The following is a 17,967-nucleotide window of genomic DNA, read 5'->3' as shown; positions in this document are numbered from 1 at the left end:
TATAGGTTTTGCACACAGACAGACTTTTAAGTTGGACTCAGGTCTTGGACTCAGGCTCCTTAGTTTTGTTCAGGTAGGGAAATCCCACCTTAGCATAGGGTAAGCTAGGCCTGCTAACATCCTGACATTTAATGTAATAAAATATCTTATTTTGAGTCTGTTGTCTGTGTCTTGCTTCATGGTGCTGTCACAGACCCCACACACATTTTACTCTTGGTGTCACTCTGGACAGCATCTCATCTTCCTATTCCACGTCCCCATTCCTCCTCCTCTGCTCCTCCTGCATCTACATCTTATCTGATTGACTCATAATCTAAATTGGCCGCACATTGTAGTTCCTCTCTATTCCTCTCATTGTTACGGCCATTGTCCCCCATGTCAACATGTATGTCCCTAATGGCGGTACTGTCATTTCAAAATAAAACATCACCCACTCTCCATTCATCAGTACCAATTTTCTATCTCACCACGATTGATCTCACCAAAGGCCTTTGGCAGGTACCCCTAAATCCAAAGGACAAAGAAAATATGGCATTCTCAACTCCCTAGAGGACTATTCCCTTTTACAGTCCTCTCATTTCAGCTCGATTGCGCTCCTGCTACTTTACAGCAACTAAGGGACCAGATTTTGCAACCAGATTCAACCTTTTGCTGCACGTTATCTGAAGGATATAGTCACTTATAGTCAGTCCTTCAAGAGCATTTGTTCCATCTTTGTGAAATCACTAGAGCTCTGAGATGTGCCGGCCTTACTGCCAACCCCATGAAATGCCACAGTCTGCTGTGAAATACTTCTTTTTTTGTGGGGAATGGGTTAGTTTAACCTCAGGTTCCTGCTGTCCAGGAAATACCAGCTCTAAACACCAAAAGAGACCTAAGGGCCTTCTTAGGACTTAACGTATATTACTCCTGTCAAACCGATAAATTATAGAATGCAGAGCCCCAAAAACTGAGTTGGCAGAAGGAAGACCAAGCCAGTTTTGACACCTTGAAAACAATCCTATGTAGTGAGCCAATCTTAAAAGTCACTCATTTCAATATGTGCTTCTGTTAGATTGACGCCTCTAAGGTGGGGATAGGTGCAGTGTTATCTCAGGAATACAATGGTGTGGAACATCTCGTGCTATACATCAGCTAGAAAATATTTCCTCAAGAAAGAAATTATGCCACCATCAAATTAGAGCCACTGGCAATAAAGTGGACCAAAATATACCTACAATACTACCTAGCAGGTAGAAAATGTAGGTTTACCACTTACCATTTGCTCATTATTTGGCTTAGCCTCTGGAAGAGGAAATGGACGAGGGGCTCGTTATGAAGCCCCACCTTTCAGATTCATGGCGGCTATCTTGTGGTAGTATTTTAATTTAAGGAACCGGATGTGCACAGATTTCAGTTTCATGAATGAAAATACATTTTTCCTAACATCCCAGGTTTTCGTATTGGGAACCCAAGGTGCTAATAGTGTTAACAGCCTCTCTGGTGTGGCGGGTCAGTTGTTCTCGGCACGGGGTACCACTTTAAAGGCCCTCACTCCGCTGGGGCCTTTAAATCAGGCACCGGGCTGATAACACACAATCCAAACCGCCGGATAAGTTATCACCATATTATAATGAAAAAATCAAAAAATCTTCCGGTGCCAGCATGTGGCACTGTGCCTCTATGCTTTCTGGCACGCCTTTTTCTACCGGCCCGCGATCGATGATGCAGTGTACACTGGCCTCTATGCTCTTCACGTGACTCGCAGTGTGTGCTGCTCACGGCGGGCGACCCCTGTCCTTTTTAATTAATGAATGTATTTATTTAGTTTTCCCTAATGCAGTCCTCGCTGCGCACCCCTACCTTTGTAGTGTCGGGTATGCTCTGCTGGCGTCCTGTTTCGTAGAATGGCCCGGGGATGCGCTGAACTGCACCCAGCCGTGTCGCAGAACGGAGCTCCTCTTCCTGTTCCATTCTCTCGTTGCCACTTTGAAGTGATGAGGCAGACACGCCGGTAAGTGAGGGTTATATACTTCATTTGTGTTCATCCATAAGAAGGTCCCCGTTCCTGTCCTTCCCGTTCTCCTCCAATCGTCTCTCTTCCACACTCACTGTTCAGTGCTCGAAGGCCACGCGTTCATCACCACACTTACTTGACCTCCTATACCCTTCTGAGAGCACGGTTATATGTGTATCCCCATTTCATCCTGCACAGTTAAAACACTGAATGTGGATATTCTGTTGGCCCCTCATCACATAGTGGACATAGCGCATAGAAGTCCAGTATTATCTGTGCTCCAGGAATGTAAACAGCAAGGAAAGTCCTGTGAAGGTGTTGTCAGTACAATCTGAACTGTTCTCTTATCATGACAAAATATAATACAGACCAACACCTGTGGGACGTTCCCAATCATGACACCTGAACAGCAGAACACATTCACCAATCATCATTGAGAATGTTGACGGGCACTCTGGAAATAACAATGCACTTTCAATAGCACTCTACCCACTAAATCCCAGGCACTGATGGGGCGCTTGTGAGGGCACAGAAAAGGTGACATACTGCGAGATATCAGCCCCACATAGTATTAGAGCAAACACCTGTCATGTGCAGTAGTTAAAAGTGAGTCTACCCCAGAAACTAAAATTGACATATGGTAGACAAGCAGCCCTACAGACTCCTCAATACGCATTTTTACACAGAGTAAGATCACGCAACTAACCCACCGATATGGCTCTATAAGAAAAAACACAACACTGCTTCCCTTCCATAACACTGGCATCTGTCAGTAAGAGGCCATCAAATTCACTGACCAGCAGTTCCTAGAGCTCGCCAGAGGCTTAGGTCATTCTATTATTGAGGCATTCTCCCCTATGAAGTGCTATCCTGAATTTTAGTGAGCCATACAAATAAAGATTTAGAAATATCTTCTGTCGAATGTTGGGGGATCCCCCTTCAAAGTAAAGAGGAACGAGCCTCAAGAGTTTAGGAATATAAAACTCTAAATGATGGGACCTGTCAATGGGACCCATTACTTGAAGATATGGGGCCTCATTACGTGTTGGGTGGTAAGAATTACAAATTACCGGCATGCCGGTGCAACCGGGTCCATGTTGCACTGCTGCTGGAATCAATGGTTGATTCCGAGTCAGCGTGCACACGCATACCAACATGCCGGTAACTGCTGCACCGGCATGCCGGTAAGGCCCTCCAAATCATCCATGCTGCAGACACGGGCACCGGCATCCTAAATGCCAGACAGAACGGTACTGTTGGTACCGGCACTGGAAGTTCCGGTACCGGAAGCAACATCATCGCGCCGGAATGGAAAATGCTCCAATGGCCATCTTGAAAAAACACAATCCATTGCAATCCTCCGCCCACAGGACCTGGAATTGCAAACTGTGTACCCTGCCAGCAAGAAAATGTCACAGGCCTCCCGCAAAGGCACACCTCATCTGCGTAAGCCACTGTTTAGTGACAATGAACTAAGCATGCTTGCAGACACCCTGGTCCACCATGCGGATGTGGTGTTCTGCCTAGACCTGTGCCGTGCCACCCAAATACAGGTAAAACACATCTGGGAGGAGGTGGCCCAGAAGGTCTCTGCAGTGGGGACAACCTCACGCAGTGTAAAAGACTGCTAAAAAAGGTAGGATTATCTGCTGCTGCTTGTCCGCAACATTCTGTCAGCCAATCGTAGCCAGGCCTAGGCAACAGGTGGCGGAGCTTCCTCACCCATCAAGCTTGCACGGTGGGAGGAAACGTCCAGCTCTGTTATTCACATGGAAGCCATCGAAGGAGTCGGACATACTGAGATGGGAGTCCCATCATTGGCTGATGACGGTGGGTGACCCTTAGCATAATGCAAAAATGAAGACACACACAACACCTCAAATACAATGGTGGAGTCCAAATGGCAAGTAGATGACAGCAAATAAATTGCCCATCACCTCCCACCTAAAGTCAGCCCTAACACAAATGCTACATCCCTGTCACAAAAATACACAACCAACCCCACTGACACAAACCACATGTGTCTCCAATTGCAAACACAAGCACCGTATGCATGCAGATACACGCATATGCATCACCGTAGAGATGCAGGCCTCACCACTGTGGCAGTTCATTGCATGGTGCACACATCTCCACTACCGATTACACACCTGAGCCCCAACCAAACAGCAGATGGCACGCAGTCCCTGAGGCTTGGCTACAGCACGCCATCTACGACACACCTGTAGGCCACCCAACAGACACCATGGACATCATGGCTGTGCCTGAAGGATGCCCAAACACTGCACCCCACCCCCAACTCCTGTAATCACCATGGCTACCCCTCCAACATGCACACAATTCACAGGACTCAAAATGTACTAACATCAATGTATGTAGGATGGACCTTCCCCCATGACTGATGCCCTGCCTCTCCATCCCCACAGGCACGGGATCAGACAGTGATGCCGAACACACAGCAACAACCAAGTCAACACCAGCACGCAGGAGCAGAGCAGATGATGACGGCACAAGGCCGTCGATGTCAAGGGCTGGCCCGAGGCGAACCACCACCGCTCCCATGCCACAGCACTCCAGCCAACAGGGCGCACAGGCCAGAGAAACTGCGGAGCAGTTATCTCTGACAACTAGTAATGTGCCCCAGCCAGGAAACATTGGCGCGATCAAGGCATACATGCCAAAAGGCACACTGGCCCCAAAAGTCATGGCCAAGAAAACCCCTGTCCCACAGCAGACACCTCATGTGGACGAGGAGGGATCACCAGCGGGCAGCGATGTTGAGGGGCCGCAGTCAACTCCCACAAGTGACCTCAGTGAGGTGGCTCAATCCGCCCAACATAGCGCAGAGGAGAATGGGCAACAGCACGAGGCGGACACAGCAGGCCAATGCATGCCAGATGACATTGAAGCAACACCAACCATGCCACAGACACCACAGCACTCCTTGGAAAATGGATCTGGTGGTCACAGATCTGGGGAGGAAATCCCTGAAGATGTATTCAGCCCTCAAAGCAATACCACTCCACCTCCCGTGCAACCATATGGGTCCTTGATGGGTGCATGAGCCGTATGGAGGAGTGCCAGCAGGACATGCATGACATGGTGAAGCAATACCTCGCAGAAGGGGAAGCCACACACCAGGCCCATCATGACAACACCCAGACAGTCATGCATGCTGTCTATCGTATGGCCAGGCGGGTGCGTGAAGGCATGGCATCCGTGACTCAAGCGCTCACACAGTTGGCTGTCACCATGGCCCAACATCATGTTGCACCGGCTGAGCCACAACCCCCACCATCGGCAAGCACAGCCCCGGCAAGCTCGACCCAGATGACCCCAGTGCATAGATCGCTGCGCAGTATGCGCCAGCCAGTGGAGCAACACCCTCCATCTAAAAGGGGCCGACAGTAGTGGACACACATGCAGGAGGGAGTCTGGTTGGACTTGGATTGGGTGCAGGGGCGTGGGTGTGTGGGTGTGTGGGGATGTTGAGGGATGGGGCGTGGATGTGTGGGGGTGTTGAGGAGTGGGGGTTGGGGGCGTGGGTGTGTTGGGGTGTTGAAGGATGGGGGTGGGTGATATGGGTGTGTGGGGGTGTTGAGGGATGGGGGTGGGAGGGCATGGGTGTTGGTGTGTTGAGGGATGGGGTTGGAGGTACTTTGTAGAACATCAAAGGGTTGGACTCCACATTTATACCTGTTTATTGTACCTAGTTCACATTTGTTTAATACAACTGGTGTGCATATGAAGAGCACATGACTGGACATTGATTATTGAGTGTGTGTAAATTATTTTTTAACAGTGCCCAGTGTTCACCATTCCCAGTAGTAACCCAGTCCATCAGAAATATTATGCAATCAGGAATTGGCGTACAGCAAGTCCTTCAGGCACATTCTTCTGTGGCCGATATGCAGTATCTTCCCCATCATCCTCCTCATCTTCCTGTGGAATTTAGTCCATGTCAGGGGGCAGGGGTACATTGCACCTGATGCACATGTTGTGTAGCATGGCACATACCAAAACAATGTTGCCCACCTTCTCAGAGCTGTATATGAGTGACCCACCCGACCTGCTCAGGCAGCGAAACCGTGCCTTCAACAGCCTAAAAGTCTGCTCAATCATCACACGAGAGTGTGCATGCGCACAATTGTAGTCCTCTTCGTGCCTGTTGAGTGGATGCCTGACAGGGGTGAGGAGCCACGGCTTCAAGGGATACCCAGCATCACCTGTATGGGAGCAATTGGAAATTTGATTGTGAGGGTTTTTTGCATTACTTGTGTACACTGGCTATATATTGTTCGTGGTCAAATGCAAGAGCTCTACACTGCCAGCTATTGCCATTTAATCAGAGAAACACCTGATACAGCACTCACACAGATGATGTCAGTAGGTCCATGATGTACTCGCATGTGATGGCTGTGTTGCAGTGGATGATTTAGTATGCATGTAGAGCACAGTATGATTACCCTAATGTGCAACATGATACACGTTTTCTTGCCAATCATGCTTCCAAATACTTGATGACGCCATGTACATGTCGGTCAATGCCTTCACTCATGTGACCATGGCACAATGCAATTGGTAGTATGGTCTGCCAGTGTAGGGACACGATTCTGTGATGGCTCTGGGTGTCAACTGGCATGGTGGAAGTGAGGTTCTGTGTATTGGTCCTGCAGCACTCGCACATGTGTCAGTAGTGTTGACTACTTGCTGTAATCTATTTTCTACCTCCATGTCCCATTGGTTTTTTGAGTGTCCCTTCAGGTGCACGGAATGGCATAGTGGTGTGCGGTGTGCCTGTTGGGCAGGGACAGTGACAGGGGAATCTCTGTGAGGAAGTTGGATTTGGCTCAGTCATGGCTGCATGACCAGTGCTGTACTTTGCTGCACTCATCTGAATTATTAATTGTGACTGCAGGTTGGTGTATTGTGGTACCTGTGGATCAGGTCTGATGATCTACCATGTGCATGTGCAGGGGTGGGTGCTGTGTATGTAGCTACCATTTACACATAGCTTTGCGGCCATGGCACGACTGCATCCATTGTCTGTCTCACACATCCTGTCGTAAACATTGGGGTCACAGTGTTTGGCACCCAGGATGGTGCTCCCCCAACAACGACTCCCATAACCCAGCCAGCAAACAGGTTGCATATGCTTGTGGACTCACCCCCCCAACAACGACCCCCATGGCCCAGCCAGCAGACAGGTTGCATATGCTTGTGCCCCCCCCCAACAACGACCCCCATGGCCCAGCCAGCAGACAGGTTGCATATGCTTGTGGTCCCCCCCAACAATGACCCTCATGGCCCAGCCAGCAAACAGGTTGCATATGCTTGTGGTCGCAACAACGCCCGTGGCCCTTTGGTTGGACTTACCCAGCAGCCAGGCATGTTGTGCAGCATGTCGTTCCATGTAGCAGGGAAGCGTAGAGTTGCCTAGCACCATTGCATCATGTCCGTATCCCGGGAATCTAGCACTGCAATGCATTATTATCTTGCTTGCATCACACACCATCTGGACATTCAGGGAGTGGTAGAGTTTCCGGTTGCGGTACACTACCTCCACAGCATGCCCTACTACCAGCTCCACATGGGTGCAGTCGAGGGCACCAATGACATTTGGCATGCCTGCCAGTGCATAGAATGCAATTTTGGTGGCATTCTCCTCCTCTGCAGTCCGTAGTAGTGATATGTGGGGCCTTGCGTGTTTCAGGAGTGCATCCAGCACCTGGTTGAGCACACAGGAGAAACATGATTGTGAGATACAGTGCAGCTGCCCCCCTGTGTGCTGGTAGGTGCATTCGGCAAGGAAGTGGAGCACAGACACTACCTTCATCAGAGGGGGGTTGGCAGTACGGATGTTGATCAGGCTGATCAGGTCATCGTGAATGAGATCCACAATTGTGCGTATTGTGTCCCTGTCCAGGCGGTACAGGGTGTGGATCTGTGCAGGGGTTAAGTCAAATGAACTGGGCCTTAGGCAAGGGATTGGTGGCTGCCTGCGGGGTACCACTGCCTGCACTGGTGGTATGTGATGGCCCAGTCTCACCCTCTTTCTCCTCCTGCACCTCCTCTGAATCTCCTGGTTTAGTGCCTGCTGGAGTAGTAGCAGCGCAGGCATGTCCTCCAGCTCCTGTATAGCAACTGCTAGTGGTATCGTTTTGGACTTGGAAGGGGTGTGGTGTGCGGGTGTGCTCCTTTTGTGCTGTGCCTAACTCCATTGCCTCTACCTGTGCTGATTGTGTGCACCTGTGGCATTTTGGAGCACAGCTGATTGCTATTAACGCCTGTTCCGCGATACCGGTATTGCCGGCTTCATGATAACCGTTCTTACCGACATTTGGATGCTGGTAAGTGCATATCCGTACAGCTCGTAATGATCACTTCCATACGGCATGCCTGTGTTACTTGCATGGCTGCCGTGTGCCCGTGCCCGTATCGGGAAGGTGCTACCCAGGCACTACGGGTCCCTGCGGTTGTCGGTAGCACCGGCATTGCGGGTTGTAATGCACCTGTCTTGTATACGATGCCGGTATTCCCTTACCGGTATCATTATTACCGGACCGCCTAACTTGTAATGAGGCCCATGGTCTTTTAGCTTTCACGTAAAAATCAACTACTCTCCTAACCAAAATTATTGTCAGACCAAATGTCAAAACTGGTTTACTTCCTTTGGCCCTTACACTTGTCAATACGCTAAAAACGTCCATGCATGCTGAACAACACTACAGCGATCAGCACTACACCCTAGTGGGAAGTATTATACACTGCAAGGAGAGAGGCAACAAATGAAATTGACCATCTAGGAATGATGTCACTGGCAGTCAGGAGAAAGGAAACACCTAAATCCAGGACACAAAAGGATGGACAAATGATAGACACAATCATTTGTTGTCCTTAGTTCCAATTTAAGCAGAAGCTTAAGAAAGCAACATTGTAATTGATATAAGCTCACAATGAAATGATTATTCAAAAATTATTACAAATGACACCTGTTTTATTCATGTCTTGGCTTTGCAATTCAGTCTGGCAAAGTTTTATTTGAAACAAATATTATTGACTAATTACAAAATTGTTCTTTTATCACATTACAAAATATTGTCTAAGACACAAGTCCACTTTCACCACACATTCCATAACATATAAGGCAACATGTTAACTTTACACGAGGCACCTATAGGACGAATTTAAGCAACATGAGAAAGAGTTGTGCCTTTTTGGGAATGCATTCTAAGGAACACTGTTGTGGTTGTTTATGAGTGATTGACCCTTTGCACAACCACAAATTCACTGGTAAACCCCACATTCAATCCAGGCGATTTCGTGGGAAATACACCAAAATGTCACCCTTCAGAATTCCGACTCCCGATATTCCAACTTTTTTTTCTGACCCCCTTACACCACATATATATGTTGGGGGGTATGGGATATAATAGTAGTGGGTGGGGGTTGCGGGGTGAGGGCAAGGGGTATGTATGTGGTGTAAAGGTGGTTGGAAAAAAAGTATGTTTTTTCGGTTGTCGGAATTCTCGGGGTCGTAGTAATCACATAGATCCATTGAGTGCATCAGTTAGCACGGGTAGTATAGCTCAGTGGCAACACGCTTATCTTGGAAGCAAGATGACACAGAGCAACACAGGCTTGAATCCTGTGTCTGAGCTTAGTAACCTCTTTGGTATTAATCGCCTTATATTATAAAAAGCCAATTACTATCATTTATTATGTGTGGGCATTTTGTTTCAATTACTGATGTAAAGTGCTCTCACCAGTTCATATGTACGTTGTAATGTCAGGAGGGATAGTTTTATGACTCAGGTGTATGCCATATTGCAAGTCACACGTACCTTGTGCTGGCAAAAGTGACAATTGTTCCAAGGCTCACTTCGCACAATGATAGCAATAATCTGACAAATACAAAATTAAATCCACAAGGCGTTAATATGAAATTAAACAGATGCGTTTTTATATGAAGTGTCACAAGATACCGGGATGATGTACTCATCAAACTGCACTGACTCCCGCTGCAAGCCAGTATCATCTTCAAATCCTGATGCATCATCTACAAGACTCTCACCCTAACGTCCTCAGGGTACCTCACTAAGAAACTCAGCATCTCCAGAGACCTGCAAACCACCAGAAGTAAGGACATGTGCAGGAAGGAAATGCCCAGATGAAAGGCAGGGACGTCAGTTAGCGGTCACCAGAGGTCTTAACTGCGACCCCTGATGTCTCCCTTCATACCCCTAAAAAAATATTTTTTTAAAAAGTGTCTTTTTTTAATGCAAGGTCCTTAGCTGTGGCCAGCACATGTGACTCTTTGCTTCTGGAGTGATTGGCTTTCTTGTTCAGCCCTCTTAAAAAATAAAAAAAGAACAGGGGTTTCACAAGTCTAACACTTTCAGCAGTGACCCTAAATAAGAAAGAATAGGAATACCAAATAATTTGCCTTTCTGGAATTCTATACAATAATTGCTAGACTCATTAAAGGTTTATTTCTGGGACACTTGTGCCCCAGCACCCTGGAACATCCTCCCAGTCAATATCAGACTTGCGCGATCGCTTCTACTATTCAGGAAGGAGCGCAAAACCCTCTTATTCAAGGAAATGGCTCCTTTCCAACACCTAATGTCCACGGACCCTCCACTCCCCACCCTATATGAAACTGGGCGATCTGCTCCCCTCTCTGTGTTTGCCTGGTTGCTTGTAGATCCCTTGCTGACAAATTACCCGTCCTTCCCTCTCCCCTGCTGTTTTCCCAGTTTCCTTGTGTATCTGCTTCCCTCACCAGGTTCTTACCCCTATGATTGTAAAGCACTGCATAGCTACTAGTGTGATTCATTAGAAATGGTTGTAGACTTATTATTAGAAGATTGAAATTCTGGCAGTTCCAATGAAGAAAATGCAGTGTCAGTGGGCAATAATGGCCCGGATGCGCATTCTCTCCCAACATTCCAATATTGCACCATTTTATCTCCTTGTTTAAAAAAAATAATATATTCTCATTGGCTTGATTGGCAAGGTTTTAATATCATTACAGAGCGTCCGCTTTGGGCTGTACCCGGCCATTACTGCCCTCTCTGCTATTATATGCCCTTGTATGCAACTGTAACCTATAGCGCGTGGAGAGGGCATTAATGGTGAGTATGGCCCTCTGCATCGGGCTACAATATCATATTCCTATATTCGTCACCCACGCATTTTAGGTACCACTTTTAATGTTTTTCACTTGTTTTTCACTTCCATGAACCTATTTCTATGTAGATTGATTATAAACTCTGTAAGACCAGAACGGATTTATAAACCTTGAAACTCGAGTATGAAGGCGGAAAATGTGAGAGCGGGGAGTGCGGCCACAGCGCATTCTGTCCATGAGACATTGAGTCCATAGCTCTACTGGGGGCGGGGGGAGGGGCGGGCTGGACAAAGGTACACGTTTATGCACCGGTTCAAATTTTAGTAGCAGAGCACGGAAAGAAGTAACCGTTCTGGGCTCATGGACAGCTTGAATCCTCTGTGCCATCTTTCCAAGTAGGGCAGCATCTGTGACGGGCAGGCTGCGAGCCGGGCGAGCAGCGCCATGGCATGTTGACACTCTTGCCCATTTGGCGCTCCATATGAAGCGACATCTTTTCTCCACCTTGTGCAGACCTTAGGAACCCAGTGGGGAAATTACATCCGTGCTCCGCTTCCAGCTGGAGTAAAGTACAGCCGGCTCCTCGGCTCTCAGAATAGCTCTGCCAGAGTGGAGCAGCTACCTGATATTTATAAAAACGAGTTTCTTTTCCCGCAGCTATAACTCGAGGTAATAAGAAAAGTCAATAGGGGCGCAAGTCTTTAAAAGTGAGTTTTTCTAGTCAAAGAGGTGTGTGTGTGCGTGCATGTGCATGGATTCGTGCGTGTGTGTACTTCTCGACAATATCATGCTGACATCTTTGGCACTTTAGAAACGCCATGACGTATGTGCATGTGGCTCTAACATTGCAGGCTTTTTCCCAAGGCTCGGGGCTTTTATCTTCCTCACCCTCCTGGGTCCTCCCCGAGCAATCGAAAAGCTTGTTGTAGCCCTGGGCACATTAACATTTTTATTAAGTAGTATAATGTACGCATCTCTGCAAACCGAGTCTCAAGGGGTCTATGGGATAGGTAGACAGACTCGCCTTTTGAGACATTTTGAAATATCAGTATCTTTTAGAATTAAATTCAAGTAAGGGTAATATACTACAATCATTGTTAAAACTAAGCATAGCATATGCCAAGATTCATTTTGAAACAGGTTGTTCTGGAAGAGACAGAGCAAGTTCATGCTGGGAAAGTACCTGGTACGGTATTTGAGCATAGAAAATGGAGGTAGGAAACAGCCATTTTGAAACAGGTTGTACAGGAAGAGACAGAGCAAGTTCATGCTGGGAAAGTACCTGGTAAGGTATTTGAGCATACACAATGGAGGTAGGAAACTTATTTGGGCATAGAAAATGAAGGTAGGAAACAGCCATTTTGAAACAGGTTGTTCTAGACGAGACAGAGCAAGTTCATGATGGGAAAGTACCCGGTACGGTATTTGGGCATAATAAATGGAGGTTGGAAACAGCCATTTTGAAGCAGGATGTTCTGGAAGAGACAGAGCAAGTTCATGCTGGGAAAGTAACTGGTACAGTATTTGGGCATATATAATGGAGGTAGAAACCTTATTTGGGCATAGAAAATGAAGGTAGGAAACAGCCATTTTGAAACAGGTTGTTCTAGAAGAGACAGAGCAAGTTCATGATGGGAAAGTACCCGGTACTGTATTTGGGCATAATAAATGGAGGTAGGAAACAGCCATTTTGAAACAGGTTGTTCTGGAAGAGACAGAGCAAGTTCATGCTGGGAAAGTAACTGGTACAGTATTTGGGCATATATAATGGAGGTAGGAACCTTATTTGGACATAGAAAATGGAGATAGGAACCAGCAATTTTGTAACAGGTTGTTCTGGAAGAAGCAGAGCAAGTTCATGCTGGGAAAGTACCTGGTACGGTATCTGGGAATAGAAAATGGAGATAGGAACCAGCAATTTAGAAACAGGTTGTTCTGGAAGAGACAGAGCAAGTTCATGATGGGAAAGAACCCGGTACTGTATTTGGGCATAATAAATGGAGGTAGGAAACAGCCATTTTGAAGCAGGATGTTCTGGAAGAGACAGAGCAAGTTCATGCTGGGAAAGTAACTGGTACAGTATTTGGGCATATATAATGGAGGTAGGAACCTTATTTGGACATAGAAAATGGAGATAGGAACCAGCAATTTTGTAACCGGTTGTTCTGGAAGAAGCAGAGCAAGTTCATGCTGGGAAAGTACCTGGTACGGTATCTGGGCATAGAAAATGGAGATAGGAACCAGCAATTTAGAAACAGGTTGTTCTGGAAGAGACAGAGCAAGTTCATGCTGGGAAAGTACCTGGTACGGTACCTGGGCATAGAAAATGGAGGTAGGAAACAGCCATTTTAAAACAGGTTGTTCTGGAAGAGACAGAGCAAGTTCATGCTGGGAAAGTAACTGGTACAGTATTTGGGCATATACAATGGAGGTAGGAACCTTATTTGGAAATAGAAAATGGAGATAGGAATCAGCAATTTTGAAACAGGTTGTTCTGGAAGAAGCAGAGCAAGTCAATGCGGGGAAAGTACCTGGTACGGTATCTAGGCATAGAAAATGGAGATAGGAACCAACCATTTTGAAACAGGTTGTTCTGGAAGAGATAGAGCAAGTTCATGCTGGGAAAGTACCTGGTACGGTACCTGGGCATAGAAAAGGGAGGTAGGAAACAGCCATTTTAAAACAGGTTGTTCTGGAAGAGATAGATCAAGTTCATGCTGGGAAAGAGGTAGTTGCTCGGGAAGAAACCAAGTACAGAGAAAGTATGTACACCAGAACACTAAATGGAGGACAATACATTAATTTAAACTAATAGTAAAAATTATAACCTCCGCTGAGGCTATATAATGAGAAATGAGAATTGTTTGTATGCCTGGGAGGAGTGGAAGGAGTGGCGGGAGTGTGTCATGTGTGGACACTTAGTGCAAGGAATGTCTGAAAAAGTCACTGTCATAGTGCAGTTCAAAAGCGTTTTAAGACATGTTAAACATGCCCAATCACACAATCACACAGGAGGACTTTATTTTTCTAGTCATCTCTCTTCTTGTATGTCCTTGTCCTCATAACCTCTAAACCCCTCCCCCACACACACATTCCCTCTACAACAAGTACTCCTTTAAAAGCTCTGACTCTGCACTTGACTATGCATCTCTCTCTTTGTGTCTCTATCAGAAGTGAAGACCTTGTGCAAATTGTAAAAAAAAAGCTTCAAGGAATGGCAGATAAGGCCTGTACAGGGTTTCCGGAAATTTCCCTTATTTCACTAAGCGCAGTGATAGGGCTTCTATGAAGTGTAAGTGACTTCAATTCAGCACTCCAACTAACTCAATGCCTAGTCTGGGATGCCCAATGGAAGCCCTAATGTATATATTTTTATGACAAGTTCATAAATCTGCATGATGAACCCTTATAAAACGCCCCTCTCTTTGAATCCCCCTGACCTCACTGAGCCAAGAAGTAGGTTTGTTTTGCAAATTAAAAGATTTATTGAAAAATTAAACAATATATATATATCACACTTTTATGAATACATTAATATTTGATAGCACTCTTATGAATATGACAGTGATCAACAATGGATAATATTATAGTACCACAATTCTTTAATTACTTAGGAGTTGGTATAGAAAGGATAAGGTAGCAGAGAATACTTTTATGGTTTCAAGGAAAAGAAATGATGGAAAGAATGCAGCACAGAAATAAACTGATATGGTTTCAACAAGAGATAATATGATCACTTTTCCTTGTGACAATTCACTCCCCCCCTAAGCAATGTGAAGAGATGGAATGAGGGCACACAGGTTTTCAGGAATACAATCAAAATGCAGTTCAAATTCCAGTTCCCCCCTAACAAGCTTAGAGCAACCGGTATGATTTTAAACAGTCAAAAATACTTTTACATGTGATTTGCAATGAAGTGAAAAATATGCTAAAAATGATATTAATTCCCTATAGGAGATTCAGGGTAGGTGACAGCTACTTTGAATTAGTTCAGGTCAACACTAGCAATGATTCATGAGGGATTATCAGGTTGAAACGAAATTCAGCAGTTGCAAGCAAGAAGCAGCTATTTTTACAAGTGGTGAAATGGAGTCAAATTGCAATTCGCGGCACTTTTTCTGAGTGCGTCGATCGATTACGGAAAATCTATAAGGAGTTGAAATGGCTTTGGAAAGCTCAGGATCTTAGCTTTAAAATGAAAGTAAAATTTCGTTCCTAGCACGTATGGTTCAAAAGATACAGACGTTTTTGTGGAGGTAGATTTTCAGAAATAAAGTTAAGAATTCAGAATGACAGATGCGCTGTGGAAGGTTTTGAATCAACAGGATGGACACACAATTCTATGATGCAGTTCTGGACAGGTTGAATGGATGGCATAAGATTACTTTAAACTAAGAGATTGGTTCTGTACAGTTCTTGATACTCACTCCTAGTTTTGGACTGGAATGCGACTTCATCACGGATTTGGTCAGGATTGGGCTGCGGTTCTCTCTCCGGACAGTCTCTGGCACTGGTTCTGCTCACAGCGGTCTGGTCTGGGTCTGGGTCTGCTATCAACACTGCACAGCGGTCTGGTCTCTGGATCTATCTGGAATCTGGAGTCTAAGTTCTGGAGCCTGTGGTCCTTCTGGATATTGTCTGGTCTGGCAAAGTGCTGCGCAAGAAAGTGGAAAGAGCAGTCCCTATCTGGGTTTCAGTGGTTCTTTTTATGTCTTTTGAAAGTGGGTGGGAAGGCTGACTTTCTATGCCCAAGCCTCTGAGGATCATGATAGGTTAGAGGATTTTCTGTGCCCTGACTGGAGAAGGGAATTGTGAGTATGAAAAAAGTATGAAAATAGTTAGATCAATGTACTAGTTTGATGTATGATGTACAAAAACAAATTGGATAATAGAACCATGTCTGTATGTAACACTGTGTATTGTTTGATTTTAGATATTGTCAAACCTGTTATGGGGTATATGAAAGAGTTTAACTACTTCATCTAAAGAAATGGTCTGTCCTGAAGAAGGCCACGAAAAATCAATGGTTGTATAGACACTAGAGATAGTGTTTTAAAATCCAGTAAGGCTGAAACATGCTGACAACTGAGAACAGACTTATGAACTTTTGAAGTCTCATATCTAATACTGCTAAAGTGAACATAGCTAGTTTTCATTGATCCAACTAACCCCTTTACAGATGATACTGTTTTTAAGAATGGATTGAGAAGATCATGTATTGATAATTGTGTTATATACATGTCAAATCTTGCTCTCTCTCTTTTTTAATTTTTCTAAATTTGTTTTAAAATAAATAAATTTGTATGGACTTATTTATGATCTGTTTTACTTGAAATTTTGGTGAATCTATGAGTGTGCAATAGAGATGTGGTTCTTCTCTTCCATTTTTCTTTCATTAGTGTGTGGCACAAGGGACATTAGGTAGTATTAAGATTAACAGATGAGAGTACCACCTAGATGTGAGGTGTGTACCAACATTTTTATCACCAAGCTTTACTATGAAGTGATATAGAGCAGGGTAATCAGTTGTCTCACCCTTGTATAGTATATCTATTATTGCTCTCCCGTTCCGAGAAACTGATCCTCCTTAACAATAAATTGTGGGAAATTACCTTTGTACAGGTAGCTTTAGAGAGGGCAGACAGTTTGTTCAAGTAACCATGTGCCCAATATTAAGAAAGGTGGTATTGTTTCATAAAACAGTAAATGGATATGACAGGGTGGGTATGAAGTGCTTGATGTTGAAGCCACATGAAATGAATGTTTAAATCGGGTATGGAAAGGGGTGAAAGCATTCATCTGAATATTGCATTTGGTACAGATGAGGGACAGTTGAATGCCACCACTGGGAATAGAATAAGTGGGAGGCCCTATGGAATTGAGAAGTGCTGATGCGCTGGAATGCATTTTATTTTTGTTTAAAGAAAATGTGTGTTTAGTATGGTTAAATAAACCTTTGAACACAACAAAAACACAGAATAAAACCTTATACAAAGTACATAATAAATCCAAAATACAATCATAAAGAACAACTAATAGATAAATCCATAAAACATTCAAATATCATGGATCTACACTAACATTTAAAATAATCATAAAGCACAGTATAAAATGGCCCTATTGTATTTTCCAGGATTCCTAGCCACATATGGTACGTGGTAAAGTTCAGAATCATAGAAATCCCTGAATACATTAAACTCCACTTTTGATCACTATGATCATTTTGCAATTTAAAAATCATATTAAGATATCCATTTTGGTGGATATCCTTAAATTTCGCAGATTTAGTCAAAAGATGTCTGGGAGTTTTAATCTCATAATTACACAGTCTATAAAGGCGTTGGGAATAAGACATATTTTTCCATGCTCCAATTCTATACAGAGTCAGGAAGACTTCCAATCTTAGGGACATTATCAACCTTCTTACATTCATATGACAATTTATGAGATAAGACTCAACAGGAAAAGCCTGTTTAACACACTCTCCATATTTTTTATATTTACCAAGATAGGTAACATTAGAGTTTCTATCCCAAATTTTTGCCAATGTTTTAATTTGCATTTCCATTAATGTTATATGCATGTCATTTCCTATGGAGAATCCTATTTAATCAAAGAACAACAATACATGGGGCCTGATTCATGGAAGTGTTTTATAATGGTGCAATCCCATAAGAATACATTCCATGAATCAGGCCCATTACTCCATTCTTAATGTACACCATCTAAGCTCTCCTTGTTGAAGATATTTTTAAAATGGGAGGATCTGCAAGCATGCTCATCAACTTTACTCATCATGCTCTGGAACCAAACTGTGCCGACGCTTGGAAATAGAAGG

This window comes from Ambystoma mexicanum, chromosome 4q, assembly GCF_040938575.1.
Source record: "Ambystoma mexicanum isolate Mex_15411 chromosome 4q, UKY_AmexF1_1, whole genome shotgun sequence".
Classification (NCBI taxonomy): Eukaryota; Metazoa; Chordata; class Amphibia; order Caudata; family Ambystomatidae; genus Ambystoma; species Ambystoma mexicanum.
The sequence above is the reverse complement of the archived record's forward strand: the minus strand, read 5'-3'. Positions refer to the sequence as shown.